We start from the raw sequence: 19,585 nt of genomic DNA on the forward strand, positions 1-19,585 counted from the left end.
AATCAAACCGGCAACCTTTCAGTGCACTGGTGAGGCCCAACCAGCATTGGTTTCAGAGAGAAAACTGGGTAGCTGGTAACAGATATGAAAAAAGTTTTCATTGTATACTGTTTTAGACCTTCTGAATTTTGAACCATTTTGAATGCATATCAACTTTAAAAAAAAATAAGAAAAGATAACTAGCAAACAAACCAATCACAAAAACTCTGATGTCAGACTGCTTGGGTGTAATCCTTTCATCATTGCTTACTGGTTGTGTGAGCTTGGGCAAATTACTTAACCTTGTTCCTTTCCTCATCTATAAAATGGGTATAATGGTATCATCAACTTCAGAGTTGTGAGAATCAAGGGAGATAAGGAAAATCAAATATTTAGATCAGTAACAGAGACTCTAGAGCAGCGGTTCTCCACCTTCCTAATGCCGCGACCCTTTAATACAGTTCCTCATGTTGTGGTGACCCCAACCATAAAATTATTTTCGTTGCTACTTCATAACTGTAATGTTGCTACTGTTATGAATTGTAATGTAAATATCTGATATGCAGGATGTATTTTCATTGTTACAAATTGAACGTAATTAAAGCATAGTGATTAATCACAAAACAATATGTAATTATATATGTGTTTTCCGATGATCTTAGGCGACCCCTGTGAAAGGGTCGTTCGACCCCCAAAGGGGTCTCGACCCACAGGTTGAGAACTGCTGCTCTAGAGCCAGACTGTCAGGGTTCAAATGCTGGCTCCGCCTCTCTCAAGTTGCATGACCTTGGGCAAGTTACTCAAACTCAGTTTTCCTCAGTTTCTTCATTTGGAAATGGGGATAATAATCAGATTGTGTGAAGATTAAGTTAGTTAATGCTTGTAAAGTGCTTAAAACTGCTTTGGAACATATTAAATGCTATATCAGTGTTTGTTGAATTTTAGATATTTATTTGTTTAACACAAATATTAATTATTATGGTTAGCTATTATCCAACATTGTTGAAATAAATCACACTTTCTAGAATTACCTTACCTACCCTCAACCATGCTCCTCTCCTATCTATAAATCTACAAACACACTGCACCTATTATTTGCTCATATTATTCCCACAATCTTGAATGCCAGTTCCAACTGATTGAGGAATGCTAACTGACTTTCAAGATCCAGTTCAAAGACCTGTTCCTCCCCCAGGGGGCCTGCTCTCTCCTGTTAGCTTCCCCATCACTGACAGCTAGTCTAACCCTTTCCTACTCTGCCTGTGTCCCCGCTTCCCCCAGACCAGCAGGCAAAGTAAGAATTCAAATTTGTCTGGATAAATGGGTAAATGGAATCCATTTATGGAAAGGCAGAGGAAGCAAAACTTGTAGCATATTTAAATTAGTATCTAGCCCTAGCTGGTTTGGCTCAGTGGATAGAGCGTCAGCCTGTGAACTGAAGGATCCTAGGTTCCACTCCAGCCAAGGGCACATGCCCGGGTTGCAGGCTCGATCCCCAGTAGGGGGCGTGCAGGAGGCAGCTGATCAATGATTCTCTCTCATCATTAATGTTTCTATCTCTCTCTCCCTCTCCCTTCCTCTCTGAAATCAATAAAAATATATTTTAAAAAATAAATAAAGTAAAATAGTATCTAGAGTAGTGGTTCTTAATCTTCCTAATGCCGCAACCCTTTAATACAGTTCCTCATGTTGTGGTGACCCCCAATTTCATTGTTACAAATTGAAGCATAGTGATTAATCACAAAAACAATATGTAATTATATATGTGTTTTCCGATGGTCTTAGGCGACCCCTGTGAAAGGGTCGTTTGACCCCCAAAGGGGTCGCGACCCACAGGTTGAGAACCGCTGATCTAGAGCCTTTCATCAAACTTCTTATTATAGATGGCATAGTTGTAGCTATGATATTCCAGAATTCCTACAATGACTGGCTACATAACAATTGCAGTTACCTCATATACATGGAGGGAGAGGTATGAAATCCACATTAAGGACTACAGGCCAGAAAGTCCTGAGAATAAATCCAGCTTTGATGACAACTGCAAAAAGGGGCCCCTGGCAAATAATTTAGTTTGTTTTTGTGTTATTAATTTTAAAAATATTTTTATTTTTTTATTTGGGAAAGAGAGAGAGAGAGATCAATTTGTTGTTCCACTTATTTATGCATTCATTGGTTGCTTTTTATACGTGCCCAGACTAGAGATTAAACCCAAAACTTTGGCATATCTGGATGATGCTCTAACCAACTGAACTACCCAGTTGTTACAGAACACTGGAGAAGAACCAAGCAACGCTTAGAGAGATGGAGTTACACTTTATTATTATTATTATTATTATTATTATTATTATTACACACGGGCCGAGAGAAAACTGTATTTCAAATTCTGGGCCCCAACATGGAGGAATTTTCCCTATTTATATCTTTTTACCTTCCTTATCTCCCAAATATGGGGTTTTTCCGGTCCCCTTTGCAAGTTCTTAAAGTGCCCTATGTGCTGGGGCTTTGAGACCTCGACCAAAGGCTTGGCCTGACGCCAGCACTGATAACTTCATCTGGGGAAGGTTTATGGCCTCTCTGAAATGGGAGTAGTCTTATTTTCCTTATTATTTAAGCAAGCAAGCATTTACAGAAGCCAAAACAGCAAGGTTAAAATTTCAAACAGCAGTTTTTATATAAGATGGATGCTTCACAGTCAGGGGTATTAATTTTTATCTTACCTTCTGCATTAAGGGCATAAGAATGCTACTAGCTTCTCATTACCATTGAAGCACTTGATTGCTAATCAATTGAATACCAAGTGTCTCTTATGTGCACAGTCACACTCAGCACCCTGGGGGACCCAAGAACACTACAATGCTCCTGCCCTCAAGTTCCTTTGGGTCTTAAGGAAATGCGGAGGCTGTGTACAGCCCTCCTAATGGTGCATGGTATATAGTAAGCTCTCAACAAATGTTCATATGCTTTGCCATTCCCCCTCTGAATCTGGTTTCTGCCCAGGGCTGGAATCCACAATTCCAGGACTAATAGAACATTTCTGAAATGGATTCCTTCCAGCCTTCATTAGCCTGTCAATGAGAACAAGGACCAGATCTTGTTTGTGCTCTATTCCTAGTGCCCAGAACTATATCTGGAAAATGAAATGTCCTCAATAACCCTTCCAAGGAAACATTCTATTTTGGGGTTACCCTCATTGTTTGAGAAGTGAGCCAATTCCACCTCCTATCACTTGCATTCACTGGTTCCTGTCTTGCCTAATCTCAGCAGTTTTCAATACATATAAGCTTCCTTTCTGCCTCCTTCTCTTGCCCTTCTGTCATCATTGCCCTCATGAACATCACAAGAGACCAGTTAAAGTCCTTGCTGAAATCCAGACACTACTAGCTGTACCTTCAGTGTTCTTCTAAGCATTAGCCAAATAATTAAAAACTCACCATGTGGCTGAGGAAATCCATCATAAAACATGAAACAAAGAGGATTCGAAGCCTTTAAATGTGGTGAGGGATTGTAGTCAGGAGTAAATTCAGGAGTTCAGAAAAGGTACCTATCCTTACGTATGAAAGAGATTTTTTTGCAGTTCTTGGGCTGAACAATTTATTCATTCATCTTAAGACCTAGATGAAGCACAGTCCTTCCTTCCCCTCAGAGTTCAGCCTCTAAAGGAGGAGACAGATAGTGAGTGAAATAATAAAACAAGACAGAAGGTGGTGCTATGAAGAAAAAAAGCAGGACGCCTTGAGGGAGAGCAATGAGGTGGGGTGGGTAGGAGACAAAGGTCAGCTTTAGAGAGAGTTGGGGTCTGGAAGCCTCTCTGAGGAGCCATTGAGAAGCTGCCAGTCAGGAAGAACATTCCAGGCTGAAAGAACATCAAGGTCTGCAGTCCTTGGAGGAAGATTTGGCAATGAGGAGCAGAAGGGGTGGGGAAGAGCATAAGAAAAAGCAGGGGTGGAGAGGAGTTTGCACGTGGGTTGGAGAGATATCAGAAGCAATGGAGTATAAGGAAAAAACAAACAAATTCCAATGCAAGATTTGCTTTTATGAAAAATACTCAAAATAGTATTCAAGCAAACTTCTAGCTCAAAATCCTGTTATTCCAAATACTTGAGCATCGCTCTAAACATATATATGCAAATATGTTCTCAAATATGTGAAGTGTATGTGTTCTCAAAAGGATTTGAAGCAACTTCTAGAAATATACAGGAAATAAATGGGTGAAGTGATTGTGGGGAGGTCAGAAGTGAAAGCAAACAGGAGGAGGAAAATAAAGTCAACTATTCGTATTGGCTTATCAAAGTGCACACTATACACTTTAATACAGTTTTAAACAATAACTATATCTGGGCTGCATATTTGATTCTGAACTTCCAGGAAGGAAACAATAGGAAAACATAAACAATTATGAAATTTCATGTCCCTGCGATCAAAACAAAGTAGTTTTTAAGAGAAATGTAGCTTCCTGGTATAAGATCTGGAGAAATGTTCCTTTATTAAGTCACTCTATGACATAATGGTAAAAGTCCTCAGCAATATCCCTACAATAATTACAGCAGCAAGATTCCTGGGGCCATCTCTTAAACTAACTTTAATGCATAAATCCAAAGTGAAACTCAATAAAAGCAATTCTACAAGGGTCCAGAGGCAATCCAGCTACAGAGTTTATTCTAGCAGCTGTAAATCAGAAATAACACTTAGAATGTCTAGAGAAATGGATGTATTATGTATCCTTCAAGTAATCCTCCATGAATAGTACTTCTTTCCTTTGAGCTTTAGAAATTAATACATTAGTTTTTAAAAATTACTTTCCAGATAACTTTATAGTTTATGTGCTGTATAAGTCTTTTTTCAGTAAATCAGTTAAATGTTGGAAGACACCTACCACAAACAATATCTGAATGTAAGAAGAGCTGATCTCCAGCCATGCTTTCTGACAATAATTATACAGAAAAATGCAGACCCTGTTGAGAGGTAATAACACCATATTCTCAGCAGAGAGACAAATAATCATCTTTCCCTTCTTTAAAAAAAATTATTGCCCAGCCAGCGTGGCTCAGGGGTTGAGCATCGACCTATGAACCACGAGGTCAGGGTTTGATTCCCAGTCAGGGCACATGCCCAGGTTGTGGGCTCGATCCCCAGTGTGGAGCGTGCAGGAGGCAACTGATCCATGATTCTTTCTCATCATTAATGTTTCTCTCTTTCTCCCTCTCCCTTCCTCTCTGAAATCAATAAAAATATATATTTTTTAAAATTGTCATGCACTATGTTCACATAAGAGTGGTTTTAAGTCCATTCAAAAGCACATTTTGTGCCCTGGCCTGGAAGCTCAGTTTGTTGGAGTGTCGTCCTGATATGCCAAGGTTGCACCCCAGTCACTGCACATAGAAGAATCAACCAATGAATGCATAAGTGGAACAACAAATAGATGTTTCTGTCTCTGTCTCTCTCTCTCTCTTTCTCCCCCTTCCTCTCTCTCTTTCAAATCAATCAATCAATATTTTCAAAAAGTAGCATGTCTATTATTATAGCAAATGCTAATTTCATATTTTGAGAACTATATTTCAATGTAACTGACTTCCATTGTATGTTAGCTTTGTATGTAAAAACATTCTGAACAAGTACTTTATAAACTTCACCTGACTGCCAAAAGGATCCATGGTACAAAAAAAGAATACCTGTGGTTTTGACATATACCTCCACACCCCATGTATTTTTCCTTACTCACCCTCCTCAATGAGGACTACAGTGGTGACAAGCATTCAGACTCATTGACATGCCATCCTCTAAGTCAGCATGATACTAGTAGATGATTAATAATTTGGGCACTGGAATCAGGTTGCCCTGCTCCATCACTTATTAGCTGTGTGACCCAGGCAAGTTACTTAACCACTCTGTGTTGTATATCTATAAAATGAGAAGTACAATTGTTCCTTCCCCATAGGGTGATTGTGAAGCATAAATGAGTTAGTCCATTAAATCTCTTAGAGTTTGGCACCTATTAAGCTCTCAGAAGATGTTAGCTGCTTTTTCAAGTGCCTGTCACAGCTATTTTGTTTTTCTTCATAGTATTTACAGGGAGGGAGAGGAGAAGAGAAAAGAGTAGGCTATTTCTTTTTTTTAATAGAAGTGGTCCTGTTTTTAGGGGAGAAGGCATCTGTCTTTCTTTTCTTTATTTTATTTTATATTTTTTTCTATCACCATTTATCCCTCCTCTACCCTCCTGCACCTCCACTCACCTCCCTACCCCCCTAGATTGGCTATTTCCCGATTCATATCCTACACATATTCCTTTTATGATGCACACAATGTATATCCTTTTTTAAAGCACATGAAGAAGAATCATCCAAAAGGGGGTGGTAGACCTAGGCTGCGGGAGGAGGACAGGGGGAAGCACAGGAAGGAAACACTTGCTAATTCTTCTTTGAAAAGTTTGCAACTTAATTTTATGTTTTATGTAGTAACTCTCCACTAAATCTTTTAGGATACTTCAGTGGCAGTACAAAGGCTCCCCACCCTTGGTTTACAAAGCAGGGATTCCATTTAAATAACATTTGTTTTTCATAATTTATGCTCATTTCTAAAATCTTTAAGAGGTGAGGCTTGGCTATGTCTTTTTAACTGAGGAGAGGATATTAAATATAAATGGAAGTAAATTTATTCATTCATTGAACAATTATTAAGTTCCTGCTCTGTGACAGGCCCTGCTCTAAATGTAGATGAATTCGTGGTGACAAAGTCCTTGCTGTCATTGAGCTTACATTCTAGTGTGGAAGAGAAACTGTGAACTAAAAAGTATCAGCAGTAATTGATACTTCATAGACCATTAAAATAAATTGATGTTCTATACATAAGAACCAGGTGATTATTTTAGATTAGATGATTCTCTCTCAGAAGGTGACAAGTAAACAGATCTGAATGACAAAGGAAACCAGCCTTTTTCTTTTTAAAATCTTTTTATTTTTGTTGTTGTTGTTGTTAATCCTCACTAGAGGATATTTTTTCCATTGACTTTTTTAGAGAGAGTGGAAGGGAGGAACGGGGACTGGAGGAGAGAGAGAGAGAGAGAGAGAGAGAGAGATGTGAGAGAGACATTGATTGATTGCCTCCCACAGGCACCCCAACCCAGGTGGGGATGGAACCTGCGACCCAGGTACGGTGCCCTTGACTGGGAATTGAACCCCAGACTCTTCAGTGTTCGGGGCAATGCTCTAATCCAGTGGTTCTCCACCTTCCTAATGCTGCAACCCTTTAATACAGTTCCTCATGTTGTGGTGACCCCCAATTTCATTGTTACAAATTGAACATAATTAAAGCATAGTGATTAATCACAAAAACAATATGTAATTATATATGTGTTTTCCGATGGCCTTAGGTGACCCCTGTGAAAGGATCGTTCGATCCCCAAAGGGGTCTCGACCCACAGGTTGAGAACTGCTGCTAATCCAATCCCTACCTTGCTTTATCCCACCTTCATGTAATCTTCCTTTGTTCACTCCTTAATTCCAAATGCATAAGAAACTGCAAAGTGTTGTTCTGAGAAGCATTTTTCTCAGTCTGTTGAGATCTTGCCTTCAGGTATATCCTGTTTTGCTCAAGTAAATTTTTATAAAATTCTCTACAGATTTGGACATTCTTATGTGACAAATGCCAGTGGGAGAAGGAAAAGGAGAAATAGCTGCCAGCTATGTTCTATTTGGTTTCAAATGATAGCAGCACCAGCATGCACTTTCTCCTGGGAGTCTGTTTCTCTTGTTTATACATGCATCCTCATATGCCCATTGCCAGACAGATAAGATATGCTAAGAGAGTTCAGATTCTTGATACCTGGCAGTTTAAAAGCTGCTTTTTCGGAATCTGAAGAAACATCAAACCGTCTTTCTTCTTCTTCTCCTCCTCCTCCTCCTCCTCCTCCTCCTCCTCCTCCTCCTCCTCCTCCTCCTCCTCCTCCTTCTCCTCCTCCTCCTTCTTCTTTTTGCTTATAAACAATAAACATTTATTTTTCACATTCCTAGAGGCAGGAAATCTGATGAGTGCCAGCATGGTTGGGCGAGGGTCCTCTTACAGATCTAGTGCTAGAGGCAGAATAGAATAGCTACAATTATAAGAAATATGAACCATGCTCTGTTAACCGTGATTTTTCTGTTCTGATTAGAAAAAGCACATTCTAACCTGGCCGAGAGTTGTATGCCCTGGGACATGGGAGCTAACATTGGAATGCAGTCCAATCTCCTTTCCCGAAACTGCCTACCATTATGGAAAGATTTACAACCTCGTAGCTGAAACAATCTAGTCCCAGAGGCACCCCCAGCATGTCCTTTGCAACCCCCAGCCCCTATGGCCTATAATCTGGTGGGGTGGGGGTGGGGGTAGAGCAGAGGTGCCCGCCCTCTGCAACCCTCCCAGCCTGCATTGCCTGTAACCTATGAAGATTATACCGTGCCTACTTTCCCATGCCTGTAATTCTTACTTTCCCAAGTAATCTTTGTCCTTCTATCCAATATAAGCAACTGGCTTATGGGGAGGGACAGAGCAGATTTTTGTGGATGACCTGTGGCTCTCCCATACTGCCAGCATTATTGGAATAAATGCTCATATATGATTCAATCCTGTCTCTGCTTAATTGGCTCAAGCAGTGACAGGCAGCCCAGACCCCTTGGTTGTCTGATTACATCATCTGGCGACTCTGATGGGACACAAGTGGGGAGTCCTCTTGCTGCCTGGACTGGGGTTCCCCGGAGCTGAGGCATGGACTCTTTAACCACTGCCAGGAATTTTCCTGTTTTAAGTCCCAGCCACAGCTTCAGCAATCTCTGTCATCTCACCTAAAACCTAAGTTGAGAGTTCTGTAACTCTGTAAAGGGGGAAGTCAGTTGTCAGTTACCACCCTCCACCCCACTCCACCCCCAGTCTGGTGAGCCTGATCAGCTCCTGGTTGCAAGCAGCCTCTCAAGGTCCTTGCCTTGGCCCCACACCTGAGCCTGATCTGCTTAGAGTTGAGACAACACTGTCTGGCTGTGCATGGTAAGCCACAAATGGTTGTGTGTCTGTTGTGTGCACTTGTAAATATTGTACATTAGGGTGTTTTTTTTGCCTGGTGTAACTTTGCCTATAATATGCTTAAATTGTTCAAGGATGGGTGCTGGTGACTCACTCCAAAAAGACACTCCATTGGAATGGATCTTGTGGTGTTGGGTATTTGGCTGAAACAATCTAATCCTAGAGGCACCCACCCTCTGCGACCCCACCCCATACACTGCATTGCCTGTAACCTGTAACCATTATACCTTGCCCATTTTCCCATGCCTGTAATTCTTACTTTCCCATGTAATCTTTGCTTTTCTACCCATAAAAGCAGCTGGCTTATAGGGAGGGGCAGAACAGATTTTTGTGGATGACCTGCTGCTCTCCCACACTGTCGGCATTATTGGAATAAATGCTTATATATGATTCAACCCATCTCTACTTAATTGGCTCAAGCAGTGACAGGCAGCTCAGACCCCTTGGTTTCTGGTTATACTGGGACATAGCCTTGTATCCTCACATGGTAGAAGGTCTTCCTCTTCTTATTGGGACTCTTCTGATCGATCAGAGCCTACTAAGCACTGACCATTCAAGAACCATCTATAATAATAAAAGTGCAATATGTTAATTAGACCAGATGTCCTTCCGGACGACCTTCTGGACGAAACCAGGGCTAGGAGGGAAGCCTGGGTCCCAGGTGCCAGAGGGAAGCCAGTGCCATCAGCCAGGGGAAGGAAGGCCTGCTCTTGCATGAACTTCGTGCATCAGGCCTCTAGTCTATACTAATAATAGAGGAATATGCAAATTGGTCAGGATGCCTTCACGCAACCACCGAACAGCAGGCTGCCTGGGGCAACCAGGCCGGCAGGGGGGGCAGTGAAGGGCAACCAGGATGGCACGGGGGGGGGGGGGGTAATGAGGGGCGACCAGGCTGGCCGGGGGTGGAGGGCAGTTGTGGGTGACCAGGTCAGCAGGGAGGCAGTTGTGGGCAACCAGGTCAGCAGGGGGGCAGTGAGGGGCTACCAGGCTGGAAGGGGGACAGTTAGAGGAGACCAGGCAGTCGGACATCCCCCAAAGGATTGGATTGGAGAGGGTGCAGGCTGGGCTGAGCCCCCCCCCCCCCCCGCCCTGCACGAATTTCGTGCACTGGGCCTGTAGTAAGAAAATAATGGCCAAAACTGGTTTGGCTCAGTGGATAGAGCGTCGGCCTGCGGACTGAAGGGTCCCAGGTTCGATTCCAGTCAAGGGCATGTACCTTGGTTGCGGGCATATCCCCAGTGGGAGATGTGCAGGAGGCAGCTGATCGATGTTTCTCTCTCATCGATGTTTCTAGCTCTCTATCTCTCTCCCTTCCTCTCTGTAAAAAATCAATAAAATATATTTAAAAAAAGAAAAAGAAAAAGAAAAGAATGAAGGTGGAACTGCAACAAGGAACTCATTCAAGCAAGAGTCCTCTGCTGTTGGAACTCAGGGAAAATATTTCTCCTAAGAAAAATTTAAGAAAAATACAAGTAAGTCAAAGTTAATCTTCCCCCAAGATACAGTGTTCTCTCAAAGCCTCTTCCTTCTTTTCTGAAGGTACACTCTGTTCTGGAGCAGAGCTAGGATACCAGCCCCAAGATAAATGGGGTTTCCCCTCTCCTTTTAATCTTATGAAGAGCTGCCAATTCTCAAAATTCCTCCTTTGATGAGAAGATAAAGTAGAACAATGCTGTGAAACTAAGGGAATTCCTAAGGGACATTCTTCTAGGGTGTGTAAAGCCTGATTGGAAGTATGTGTGACTGGAGGGGGTTGGAAAGTTAGGAATAGGAAGGGTGGTTGGACTAGAGTTGGTGGCCAGTTGCTTCTAAACTTTTCACAGAATAACAACTCTATCCAGTCTCATCTCCTGGGAGGTGTAGGCACATTTATTACAGCAATTAGACAACTTCATCCACTTCAAATCCTCAAATCCTCCGGACACCCCCCCCCCCCTGCCCCGAGCCCCCCTCAAAAAAGAAAAAAATATTAGATTTCTCTCCCATTATGTGTTGGAGATACGCTTCTACTTACAGACTTCTCACAAATTCAGGGGGGGGGGGGGGAAGTATTTTTAATCAGAATTGCAGCTCAAATCACTGTACCACATTCGATTGTGAGTACCTGGAAGGAGCCAACCCCTTCTCTTGCTGTTTAAGGGAAATCTCTTGTAAAATGCTACGGATTGGAGTTAGTACCCAATTTGAATCGTGTTCCCAGCCTCATCATCTGTAAATGTGGATAATTTTCCTACCTGCTTGACATGGTTATGTAATTTTTTTTTAACCTAACATTTGAGGACAAACCGCTTTAGACACATGCTCTCATTCAGCGACCATGAGAAAGGTAGTATGGAGATTGTATGTGAAGATAGTTTGTGTCGTAGAAAAGAAACAACTGGCTGGGACTTCCTGGGCTTTTTACCGGGAAGGTAAAATGAGCGCTTCTGGAGGCGCTTTCTACAGCCACCTGATGGGTCCCTAACCTCACACCCCACAGCACCGCTCGCCGGGAGGAATCGGTAAATGCTGGCCGGAGTGAAGGGTTTTTGTATCTCCTCTGTTCCTTCCAGTCTTCCAATCACAAACGAATCTCGGCGCGGCCTGGGGCGGAGACCGCGAATCTGGGAGCCGCAGCCCGGACGGGGGCGAGCGCGGAGTCCCCGAGAGGCCACGGAAACGACGGAGCACGTCAGCGGTTGGCGGGCTTTGGAGGCCCGGCCGGAATCCACGGAGGCCCCACTCCCCTCGTCTGGGGCGGAGGTGCGAGGCGCCCAGCGCTCGCTCGACATTCCCGGGTGGAAAGCCAGACCCTGGCACCCACCATCCCAGCTGGGCCCTCGCAGGACGCGCCCAGGCCCCGCCCCGCTGCCTCAGGTAGGCCGTCCGACCAGCCAATCCGCAAGCACCCTGGGCGCGGAAGGCGGTGCTTCCAAGACCGGAAGTGACGTTTATGCTTGGCTGGCCGCGGAGTCCGCCGAAGCTTTCCGCGGCCGCTGAGGCAGCTGAGCGGAAAATGGCTCGGACAGTGGCGGCGGCTGCGGCTCGGGTTGTGGTGGAAACGGAGGCTCAGGCAGCGTGAGGTGAGGAGCGGCGGGTGCGGCGGAGGCTGGTCCCAGGAACCCAGCTCCGCAAGGGCGGCGAAGGGCCCCGGGGATTCCGGGATGGAAGGGTCCCTGCCGCGGCCGCCAATCCCGCGGGTGCCCGCCTCTGACCCTCCATCCCGTCCTCTTGGCGCTGCCCCAGCCCGACTCACCTCCCTCCGGGCCTGGCTTCCACCCAGGCCATTGCCGACTGTCCCACCGGAGGTGCGGGGGGCCTGCGCCCCTACCAGGCCCTCTGACCGGGAACTGGGGCGGGGGGCTGGGAGTTCGTTCAGCCCCGAAGGGGGAGAAAAGGCCACCCCCTTGTCCCTGGGGACCGGGCTGGCGTCTCTCTGGCCGGTGGTTTTCTTGACGAAACGTGAAGTGGTTGGGTCTGGCGAGTGTGTATTCCCCTTCTCGCTTTACGTTCCCTTCCCTCACCCCCTTTTCACCTTGTTGTCCCTCCCACCTCGGGCTTTGGGGGCTAATGATCCTTTTTTTCATCCCACTTCCCCGCGGTTGCCTTTTTTTTTTTTTTTTTTTTGCCGCGAATCCACTTGCTTGGGGGCAGACTGTTTATTTCAGTGTGTATCGAGCGCATCATCTTTCTGGGAGGGCGGTCAGATGAACTTCCTGAGTGGCGGAGGAACAATAAATAATTGAAGAGAAAAGCAGCCCATACTTATTTTCCTCATTTTAAAGTGGTCTGGCTCCAAGGATGAGTTTCTCGAGCTGCGGAATTCTTTTCGGGAGCGGGGAGCAGAGTTTGAGAGGGGAAACGAGGAAGGAGAAACGCGAAGTGAGGAGGGGAGTCTGGCGATAAAGGACGGGGAAGCCTCTGTAGTAGTTCTTTCCCTGTACGTCTCCTGATAGAAGTTGAGGTTGTAATTATATTTTTATTTTTAACCGTGGGTGTAAGGAAAGAGGCCTCCTTTCTCTTTGAACACGATTACCTATTAAAGAGATAGCCTGAAATCTTCCCAGGTGGTGGCAGGCAGTTGGGAAGATTTTTTTTTTTTTTTTTTTTTAACTTATTGGGCGCATCGAAGCCATAGGTGAGAAGAGATTCAGACAAAAGAAAGCTATTAGGAGAGCGGCGAAGGCCGTTGAAAGGGGGGAAGACCGCACGCCAGGAGGCCCGGGGACACCGGTTCCAGGACAGACTTTGTACCTTTGCCTCCTTGGCTGGTGGCCGAGCCTCCCGAGGAGCCTCAGCAGCGCTGCCGCGGTTGGGGTGGGCGCCCCTGTTCCCGGTGGCAGATCAGACCGAAGCGCCTTAGTTGAGGTCATCGAGTACCGACCGAAAGGCATGAGGACTGAATGAAAATAGAAATTTTATGAGTTAGCTCAAACTTCATTCAGAAGTGATTTTTTTATGTCGGTGCAAAGCCGCATACAGAGCTTCCACAAGTTATTTTTGCCTAGATTAACAGATTCTAAAGCAATTTTCTTTTTTTCTGATGAAAATCTCTGTTGCTATTTGTTTGCATGTGGCTAGCCACTTTTCTTGGCAAGCAATATATTTTAATGTTTTCACCCGTAAGTTTCACAGTTTGTGTGGGTTTTTTTTTTCCTGTTTTATAGAATACGGAAGTTGGCATGCTTGCATTTAGGAATTTTAGAAACTATTATGTAATTAGCTGTATATTAACATGTGATTGTTTCTCCTTCAGCCATGAATGGTTCCAAAATTTTAAATTAAGTGAAGATGGCTGCATCAGTTCCCATATCTAGGAATCTTTCTTTCATCTTGCACAATATTCTTACTTAGTAAGCTCATTCAGTAAGCGAACTTATCCCTAATGAGGGTGTTGGATTTCCCAAGAGCTCAGACTTCTTATCAGAGCATCATACCAAACTTTTCATTTGCCATATTCTAAAAAGAATTTAAGGCAGGAAAATGATAAAGGTGAATGTGTTAGTGCCGTGCATTTATATAGTACATGATTTGATTTGTTAGTTGCACCTCAGTAGGGCTAAAACTTTACCCTCTGAAAGATCTTATTGTTTTCACGGGCCCAGTAAGGGTGCCTGGCACTCCAGTGGTTCCAGGGATAGAAAAATGAATGAGACAGTGCTTGTTCTAAAGTTCTCTAGTTTATCTGGGGGAGACTAACACACAAATTATAACACTTTGGTTTTAAGGACAGTAGTAGATCCAAGTAGTACTGAAAAGGATGTGATCACCTGACTGGGAGATGGAGAGGGAATGAGTGCATTCTTTGTAAGTGTACATTTTACACATACAACACATTTCACTTCAGACTACCCACATTTCAAACACTCAATAGGTGCACATGGTTAGTAGCTACCATATTGGACAGTGCAGATCTAAAGTATAAAAATTCTGCTTTTCTATCTTAGATTTCTGCTTGAAAAGGAAAATGTGAAAGTCATTTCTAATTTCTAATCGTTTTTATAGTATTCATCCATGATGCTCTTTTTATTGGAATTATGGTCATGTTTGGAAATGATGTAGCCGTGGAGTGTCTTTCAGGTTGTTCACAGGGTTATGGTTGGAACTAGAAGAGACTGTGGACCTTATCTCTGTGGTGGAGTCACAGTTTTGATGTCTTTATTTTGTGCCTTTATATTTTGTATCTATTCTTTACAACATGTGATGGATCCAAAGCACAATGGGAGAGTACACATGGACATTTTAGGCAGTTAAGCAGATTTATGTAATTTAAAATGACCTTTTAGCCCAGCTACTGTGTCGCAGTGGTTGAGCCATGAACCAGGAAGGAGGTCACTGGGTTTGATTCCCAATCAAGGCCCATTCCTAGATTGCAGGCTCCATCCCCAGTAGGGGGCTTAAAGGAGACAGCTAATAGATGTTTCTCTCTCATGGATGTTTCTATCTCTCTATCCCTCTCCCTTCATCTCTCTCTAATCTCAATTAAAAAACACCCACATATTTTTAAAAAAAACAAACTACCTTCTATATGTCTTAAAATTTTAAGTTCAGCTATTTGTTTATAAAAGGGAGTGGGATTTTTAAACATTCTTGATTTTAATTGATTTGAAGGTTTAGCAACAAGTATTTATCTTTTAACCTTGAGAATGCATTTACATAAGATACTATATAATTAGCATCCTTACTCTTAAGTATATGTCTTTGTTAGTATTATAGTACAACAGTTCAAATTTATGTGAATAATGTACACTGTTGATATACATAATTTGCTAATCATTGAGTTTGGTTTAAAAAAAAACCACAAAACACCAGAGCCTTGTGTTAAACAAGTGCCTATGACTAACAGTGATAAAGTAAATAATACCTTTATATTTGTATTGATTGCTGATTATAACTTAGCTGATGCTTTTCACCTTCACAGACTTTATTTTCTGTGAGTAAACAAGGCAAATCTTTTTTTACAATTATTTTTCATTTTTATTGATTTCAGAGAGGAAAAGAGAGGGAGAGGAAGATAGAAACGTCGGTAATGAGAGAGAATCATAATTGGCTGTCTCCTGCACACCCCCTGTTGGGGATCGAGCCTGCAACCTGGGCAGTGCCCTGACCAGGAGTTGAACCATGACCTCCTGGTTCATAGGTCGACACTCAACCTCTGAGCTACACCGGCTGGGCTTTTTTCTCATTTTCTTAAAGAGGAAAATGAGGCCCAGTGAGGTTGTGACTGTTTAGCATAATACATTAGAGGCACTGTTTGAACATTGTCTTACAATGCTAAGCCTAGTATTTTTTCAATGCATCTCTTCATATAGTACTTCATTGTTTAGATGCATAGCACTTACCAGATTTTGGAATATGTACTACTATAAAATAATGGGTACTTCCTACCTTTTGAGAGTTTATATTCCACTTAGGAAAAGACCAACTACAAGTAGTTATAAAAACTTGTTAATGGGAAATAAAAGCTGTAAAGAGATAGTATAGGTACTTTTTAAAAAGATGAGAGTTAACGAGGCAAGATTTTTGAATAAAGAACTTAGATCTTTTTTAAAAATATATTTTTATTGATTTCAGAGAGGAAGGGAGAGGGATAAAAACATCAATGATGAGCCCTAACCAGTTTGGCTCAGTGAATAGAGCATCGGCCTGCGGACTGAAGGGTCCTAGGTTTGATTCCGGTCAAGGGCGTGTACCTTGGTTGTGGGCATGTCCCCAGTGGGGGGTGTGCAGGAGGCAACTGATCAATGTTTCTCTCTCATTGATGTTTCTAACTATCCCTCTCCCTTCCTATCTGTAAAAAAATCAATAAAATATGTTTTTAAGAAAAGCATAAATGATGGAAGAAAATCATTGATTAGCTGCCTTGAGCCTGCAATCCAGGCATGTGCCCTGACCAGGAATGGAACTGTGACCCCCTGATTTTTAGGTCGTGGCTCAACCACTGAGCCATGCTTGCTCTGGCAAGAATTTAGGTCCTACAGGGTTGGTGTAGGAAAAGGTGATGAGGTGTCAAGGACAGAGTTATTTCAGTGCACAGAGAACAATTTTGGGGGAAATTTAGATAAGAGAAAATAAATAAGGAAAGGTTTGCAAGCTTTATTTGAAAAGATAAGGACAGGACATAGGTGAGGTAAGAGATGAGAATAAATAGACATCTGCTATAAAGAATTTAGAGGCCAATGGCAAAATTTTATATTATCTGGATGATTAGGGAAATCTTAGCACAGGCTATGAACTCGTGGCTTGAGTAGTATGGAAGACATGGTTAAGAGGACTGAAGGAGAGGTCAGTGACTATAAATGAGCAGCAGAGTAATGCTTGTTCCTATTGTGAAACGAGTAGGGATTTGATAAGGAATTTGATTATAAGAAAGGAATAGCAGAGTTAAGAAAATTGGTTTATATTTTGCAGTACTGAAGCAGGCTCTTTAAAAAAATGTGTTTTCCTATAAAAACAGAAATTGGCAGTTTGCCTTCAGAAAATAACAGAAGAAGCAGGAAGAGATTAAGTATTGTTATAGTTCTGCTGTGGAATGAGAGGAAAAAGCAAAGACAAAAATCCTTTCAAGATAAAACGGTGCAGAAGATGAGAGGAAACAATAGAAATCAGTGCAGGTACTTACCTTCTGGTGAGGTGGGGGGGGAAAACATGGATGTTGATGGGAGAGATAGGTAGACTTAGGAAAATACCTGTCTAATTAGGGGATAGTAAAATACTTTTTAAAATGTTCTATTTGAATCTTTGGTAATTATGTGAAGCCTGTATTTTCCCCCCAAGATAAGCACTAAAGGAGATCTAATTCTACCAACAAAACCATATTGCTATGAGTTGCCATAGCCACATTGATCTATTAAGTTACTTTATATGTGTTTCTAATGTAATTTATAACTGTTCTGACTCCTCTTTTTAGTTTAGTGTGTGTATTTTTGTTTTAGATCACAGTGCTGAGTTGGGAAAAGGTGCTCTTTGGCTCCGGGTTTCATAGCCTGTTTTTATTTGACTAAACCTCATGATGACACTTATCAAACTGGAATTCTGCCTGTATTGCAATGCATGACATGACAACATAACTGTTTACATTTTTAAAAAATCATTTATTGAGATATAATTTACTTATAATAAAATTCATCCATTCTAGGTGTACAACTCTATACATTGTGATAAATAGCAACATTGTGTAACTACTACCACCACAATTAAGATATTGGATATTTCCATTACTCCAAAAAGTGTCCTTATGACTCTTTGTTATCAGTCCCTTCTACTCACCCTCCGGTCTCTGGCAACAACTAATTTTTGTTCTTGTTATTCCTATAATTTTGCTTTTCCGCAATGTCATATAAATTGGCATCATACAGTATACATACAGCCTTTTGAGTCTGGCTTCCTTCACTTAGCATAATAATTTTGAGATTCAATAGCTGTCTTAAAAAATTAAATAAATTTTTAGAACAGTTTTAGATAACAGAAAAATTAAAATAGTACAGCGATCTGGTTTCCCCTATTTTTTTTATGTTTGTAAACTATTGATGTTTGCTAATTGTCAAAGATATGATTCTAGAATTAAGTTTTTTGAAGATGGAAAATTGTGTGAAGGTTTCTGTCAAGATGACTTTTTTAAATTCTGTAACATAAAATTTGTTATTTTAACCATTTTTTTTAAAGGTATTGATTTGAGAGAAAGAGAGGAAGGGAGACAGAAAAACGTCAGTTTTTGTTCCATTTTTTTATGCATTCATTGGTTGATTCTTGTATATACCCTAACCAGGGATCAAACCCACAACCTTGGCATGTTGGGACAACGCTCTAACCAACTGACCTCTCTGGTCAGGTTTTAACCATTTTTAAGTGTACTATTCAGTGACATTAATTATATTTATGCAACTTTCACCACTGTCTATTTCCAAAAAATTTTCACCGCACACAGAAACTCTGTAACCATTTAGCTGTAACTACCCATTCCCCCTTTTTCCAGCTCTTAGTAACTGCTAATGTACTGTCTCTATGAATTTACCCGTTCTAGGTATTTCATATAGGTAGAATCATGAAATGTTTGTCCTTTTGTGTCTGGCTTATTTAACTTTGTATAATGTTTTTGTACATGTTGTACATGTTTCAAAATGTTATTCTCTTTTTTTTTTTTAAATCCTCACTTGGCTTTTTTTAAATTGACTTTCAAAGAGAGAGAGAAAAAACATTCATGTGAGAGAGAAGCATTGATCAGTTACCTCTCATATGCGCCCCAACTGGGGATCAATCTTGTAACCTAGGTATGAGCCCTGACCAGGAATTGAACCTGCAACCTTTTGGTGTATGGGATGATGCTCCAACCAACTGAGCCACCTGGCCAGGGCAGAACTTTATTTCTTTTAATGGTCAAATAAATATTCCATTGTATGTAATATACCACATTTTGTATATACTTTTCTTGATGGATACTTGGGTTGTAGGCACCTTTTAGCTATTGTGAATAATGCTGTTGTTCATTTGTGTACAGGTATATAATACCTGTTTTTTTGCTGTTTTTGATTTTTTTATGAGTTTATTTGAGTTAAATTGATGACATATGCTGGGGAGCAAGATCTGAAATACTCTCTATAAGTCCCTGTTTTTTAATTCTTTTGGGTGTATATTTAGGAGCGGTCATATGGTAATTCTGTTTAATTTTTTGAGGAAACGTAAAAGTGTTTTCCAGAATGACTGTACCATTTTACATTCCCATCAGCAAAGTATGATGTTCAAATTTCTCTACATCCTTGTCAACACTTGTTATTTTCTTTCGTCTTTGTATTTTAAATTATAGCCATTCTATAAGGTGTGAAGTGCTACCTGGTGGTTTTGATTTGCATTTTACTAATGAATAATGATGTTGAGCATCTTTTCATAGGGTTATTGGCAGTAAGCTTCTGTTTATAACGATAGGACCAATAATTGGACTGATGTTATAATTATTACTATTTTTGTTAATCCTTTTACCTAAGGATATTTTTTCCATTGACTTTTTAGAGAGAGTAGAAGGGAGGGAAGCAGGGTGGGAGGCTGGGGGTGGGGGAGGAGAAAGAGAGAGAGAGAG

At 41.7% G+C, this 19,585-nt stretch overlaps 1 protein-coding gene across 1 annotated transcript in view; it reads left to right on the forward strand.

Moving 5' to 3' along the window:
* Positions 1 to 11,979: 11,979 nt before the first annotated feature.
* Positions 11,980 to 19,585, forward strand: part of PIK3C2A (phosphatidylinositol-4-phosphate 3-kinase catalytic subunit type 2 alpha) — a 96,275-nt gene continuing 88,669 nt past the window's right edge. The window contains exon 1 of the mRNA XM_081099610.1: positions 11,980 to 12,095. The gene's annotated coding sequence lies outside the window, so the exon portion shown is untranslated. The remainder of the gene's footprint in view (positions 12,096 to 19,585) is intronic.

The sequence above is a fragment of the Myotis nattereri genome (genome assembly GCF_964212035.1).
Source record: "Myotis nattereri genome assembly, chromosome: 9".
Classification (NCBI taxonomy): domain Eukaryota; kingdom Metazoa; phylum Chordata; class Mammalia; order Chiroptera; family Vespertilionidae; genus Myotis; species Myotis nattereri.